Genomic DNA, 5,000 nt, shown 5'->3' on the forward strand with positions numbered 1-5,000 from the left:
TGATGACGTAAGGTGGCAACTACCTTGGATTCAGTACCCAATCGGCTTCGTTGAGATAAAGTGTGCCGGAAATTGTAAGAACTTTGTACACTCCAACTAGGGATCTCTCGTGACGAGTAACATTTTGATTGAAAAGGGCGAAAGCGTGTGCTTTCTCGTTCCTCGCATAACTTTAGGTCGTAGGAAATCAATAAAACACCATGATAACTTCGCTGTAAGAAGTGGGTATTAAAGGACTCGTGACATTTTTTTTAATGAAAAATATAAATAATAAATAGTTATGTCTTTATGAGCAACGTTTTTTTTTTTTTTTAAACGCTTGCCAATTCAATTTATCCTATAAAAGATACAGCCTGACTCCTACGTTTGTTTGCGTAGTCGTAATCGCTCAAAACCCTTCAAGCTATTAAGCCATGTCGACCACATGCTGGCAAGGATACATTCAAGACCACAACTGACAACTGCACTGGAAATTTGCAATTCCCCAGCTGTTGACCCCACGACCCTTAGCTTTCTTTCTCTTCATGTATTTACTCTAAACTTCCTTGACGAAACGTTAACTCCAAAGCGACCTTGTTCTTTCTTGACTGATAATTACAGTTCGTTTTCGTCTGAATCCTTTTTTGATGTACATTCAAACTTGTACTTACTGTGGCTCCAGCGACTTATTCGTTCAAAAAAAAGATGTCTTCTTTTTAAAACATTCAATTTACTTTTTTTGCTCTCTCGACTTATTAATTCTTGGTTTTCCCCCACGTGTCCTCAGTCCTTGACAACCGTCGTTAACCGCCATTGTGGAGCCCCTCGAATCGTAAACAGAGACGCGTAGAGAGAGATGTGAGTGAGTTGTAGTGCGATGGTTCTCTGTATAATACCTGGCTGTGGAGTAAAATCTGGAAACAAGGAAGGTATTAGTCTATTCCGTATACCTATCGTTGTTGATAAGAACGGTGAAAGTTATAAACAGCTAACAGAAGATCGCCGAAACGCGTGGATTTCACAGATAAGCCGAGACGACACGAAATCGAAAGACTTTGTTTCTGGGAAGCCTGCCTTACTCTGGGACAGATACAACGAACAAAGGACAATTTAAAAGCTTTCGCAGCGATTGCCTCACGGTTTAATGTTAGATTTTAACTTTAAGTGTGGGGTTGGACTTATTTTGCTGAAATTGTCTTTACAGGTTTAGCAATTAAAGCTTTTGCGGTGATTGCCAGTAACGGCTTTTGCTGTGAACAGTTGTGTTTTATCCTGTAAAGTTTTCGCAGCGATTTAGCACGCGTTGGTTCAGAGTTTTAGGGTAAAAGGCGAGCGAGTCAGAATTTTTCGAAAGTTGGCTTTTTTCGATAAAGCGTTTCTCGGCCGGGTTTCCACCGATGCCTTCCCAATTCACACCACTGAAGCGGTTGAACCCCTCGAACAAGTGTGCTCAATTATTATTTCGACCGATTAAACCACAACGTCGCGGAGAAATTCATCTTCGAAAATTCATCTCATTAAATATGCCCGATGCAAATGAGGTGCTCCGGTTTTGAATATTTAATGAGGTGAATTTAACCTGAGTATCAGGCGTTTGTGATACTCAGGTTAGCAAATGTCTAACTCGGAGGCGTTTTATTCGATTTCGCTGAAATTCGACAGGCGAATGCGAGGGGTGGAGCGCCCAAATTGACTGAGTTTGAAGGAAATCGGACGAATTTCGAAGGAAAAAAGCTTCTCACCTTCTCAAGGTGAAGGACTGAGACTCTAATCGACCAAGTACTTTGACAGAAGAAGAGGGAAATCATTGAAACAAAGGGAATGAGGAGGCCTTTTCTTCTCATCTGGCGGCCATAGCAGTTAGCGAAGGTATTAAAAGAAATCCAACTGGAAACTGATACAGATAAGGTCGACGCCGAGTGTCAAACTTCCGAGTCACCTTCGCCACAAACAACAACAATCTTGCCCGCGATTTCCTTCCCTTGCTTAAACGGACGCAACGAAACCAGAAATTATCTGGTTGTACGCTTTCAAAATTTGAAGGCCTTCAACTGCTTGTTTGTTTTGTAGCTTGTCTCTAAAACTTACTAGGAAAGCAAGTCTGAGACTTCTAGAGGAGCCAAACTGATCGCACCGTATGGCCGCTGGGTCTACGCAAACGACAGAAAATCTTCTTCAAATAGCGCTCTCGAACGTGGCTTTCGAGGTTTTTTTTGCGTAGGATGAAAGTACTGGTACCTCGTCGAGTGATTTTGGGTCGCTTTCTTGGGAAATATCCATTGGAAAGATGAATTATTTGAAGACTTCGAACGTGAGCGCTCAAAATGTCATACATTTCCCTATAATCAGGGGCACCAGAATGGCGGAAACCTAATTTGCATAAGGTTATGACGTCAGCTGAAAACCGAGAATTTAAATGATAGCGTGAGAGTCCCCTAACACTGATGTTGTTAATGTCTACAAATTGAAGTCTGTTGATTGATGTAATTAACCTATCATGGCACCACCATATATTTCGATGATATTGATAATTTTAAGCGTTTCGTAGAACCTGACACTTCAGTCCAGCTTACAGTTCTTTTCCTTATTCGAGTAACTCCATACTTGATGCCTTACGCATATGACATGGAGACTGTTTAAAAATCATTCAAATCAATTACTCAATCAATCAATGCTCTGGAGTATAAATATTGCAATTTCATGCATCGAAAGCACATCCGACGCCTTGGTGACAGTTCTCTTCGCTCGCTCAAGGTAAGGTTCTACCACGACAGAACTTCCTGATATTGTGCCGATGTTGAGCCATCGGTAGCAACCATCGGAAAGCTCGGTGTTAACAATATCAGGAATTTCTGTAGTAGTGTATTTTACAAGAAACATATGTTGCTCTAATAATAATAATTAATTATTATTATTATTATCATTATTATTATTATCATTATTATCATTATCATTATTACTATTATCATTATTATTATTATTATTATTATTATTATTATTATTATTATTATTATTATTATTATTTGATAATAATAGTAATAATTGTTGCAGTAGACACTCCCTTGCTAGGAACAGCAAGGACTCTTAGGAAGGTGTTATACAGCTGAATGAGAATGAATGAACCAAAGGACATTTGGCCATTCGTTATGGCTCGCTTCTTTGGTGTAAAATCGGTACAACATCTACCAAAGTAAAAGTGTTACGGTTACGTTATAATAATAATAATAATAATAATAATAATAATAATAATAATAATAATAATAATAATAATAATAATAATAATGATGATGATGATGATGATGATGATGATGATAATAATAATAATAACAACAACAATGATAAAGGACAAATGTCAAGATTCTGTGGGATTTCATGGTCAAACGTAACCATGAAATGAAGCATAGAAAATCGGATATTCTGGTGATGGACAAAACAATGCTGAATAGTAGGTGTCGCCTGTCCTGCCGACAACCGGAGTTTGTGATAAGAAAGGGAGGGAAAAGGGAGAAAATAAAAAGGAAGATATCAAAAACTTGGGTGGGAGGTAAAACACCTATGGTCAATGAAGAACATAGATGAGATGCCAGTTGTTGTGGGAGCATAAGCCGCAGTCAGCCAGAGGATCTATAACAACATACAAAAAATAGGGGTTAACATGAAGGTAGGGCACTTGCAGAAAACAACGTAGCGCTACTCGGAAGTGCTCAAATACTGCTTGCAAATTGATGGTGCATGTCACCTTAGTTCACAGGTTGCGAACAGCTGGTATCTTCCAAACTTTCCATTTTTAGCCACATTCCATAAGCCTCGCATATTAATACTTCCGATAGACGTTGAAGTGAACTCGGAGATGATCTACATTTCAGCCTCGATCGTTTTATTTTATTTAGCCTTTCTGGGTATAGAATTATATTGGTAACGACATGTCCTCTGAGGGGGCTATTTACATTGTACGATGAAATGATATAAGAAATGGATCATATTTACATTGTATGAACTGCGGATATGAAATCAAATGAAGCTATGATCCTCGCAGTTACGAACGCAATAAGAACTGACCTAGCCTGCGACTGCGTTCGCAGGCTAGAACTGACCAGGCGTAGTTATTTTGACCATAACTTTACCATTACCAGAAATCCGAGTCACAATACTTCACGAATACCGCCCGTCAATCAAATAAAACGTAAAAAATGGCTTCCCGAAGTTATAAAGAAATATATGGGATCTGAAACAAAATCTCGATTTTTGGCAGTTTAAATAAATTAAATGCAATGTGCCGACCTTTCGCTAATAAATAATATGCAACTGCACTACGAAGCGAAGGTTTTTTTTTTACCGTTTCGTTTATTGTTCGAGCTGCCAAATAGCGCCAGAAAAACAAGGATGTACGGTCCTGCTTGCTCTGTAGTTTCTTCAAAATAGCTTCACTTGCCTTGACTTCCAACTGAGCTTTGAGCTGTCCGTGTTTTTCATGGAGTTAGGACAATGTGCGAGGCATGCGAGTCATGCGAGCCATGACTACGAGTCATGCGAGCCAACATCATTGGCGAGCTATGCGAGTCAACATGCGAGTCACACAGTTATTGAAAGCTAACCGTTTTAAAATGGGAGCTTAGACTTAATAACTGTTTATCAGCGCTATTTGAAATGGGTGCTTAGACTTTTAAGCGAAACTCGCATGGCTCGCTGGCTCGCAGATTGTCCAGCCCCTTTTTCATAATTGCTTCTATCGTGCCGACCCCTCAAAATTTGCTTCAGATGTCAGCAACGATCAAACAACTGGCGGCAAATCTCAAAAAATCAATTTCGCTTAAACTTCGTAGTTTGTTATTTTCGGCCATTCCGAGTCCTGAGAGTTGCTATGTAGTTGGTTTTCTCAGATATCGTGTTATTCTCGAGAAATGTGCAAACTTCGAGGACCCTCGAGGAACGGCCATCTTGACACTGAATTTTAACCCTAGTTTGGCGGACCCTCATCAGCAATGAATGCGATCTCTCTAAAAACACAAAAGGTCGTTCAA

The 5,000-nt window shown here is 39.5% G+C and overlaps 1 protein-coding gene across 3 annotated transcripts in view; it reads left to right on the forward strand.

Annotated features, from left to right (window-relative positions):
* The window catches only part of LOC138050010 (octopamine receptor beta-2R-like), a 47,916-nt gene that overhangs the window by 16,804 nt on the left and 26,112 nt on the right, over positions 1-5,000 (forward strand). The window contains exon 1 of one of the 3 annotated variants that reach the window (XM_068896532.1): positions 1,450-2,733. The exons of the other annotated variants lie outside the window; for them this stretch is intronic. The gene's annotated coding sequence lies outside the window, so the exon portion shown is untranslated. Of the gene's footprint in view, positions 1-1,449; positions 2,734-5,000 lie in introns of those variants that run through there. 3 annotated transcript variants of the gene reach the window in all.

The sequence above is a fragment of the Montipora capricornis genome, chromosome 1 (assembly GCF_036669925.1).
Source record: "Montipora capricornis isolate CH-2021 chromosome 1, ASM3666992v2, whole genome shotgun sequence".
In the NCBI taxonomy this organism is placed as follows: Eukaryota; Metazoa; Cnidaria; class Anthozoa; order Scleractinia; family Acroporidae; genus Montipora; species Montipora capricornis.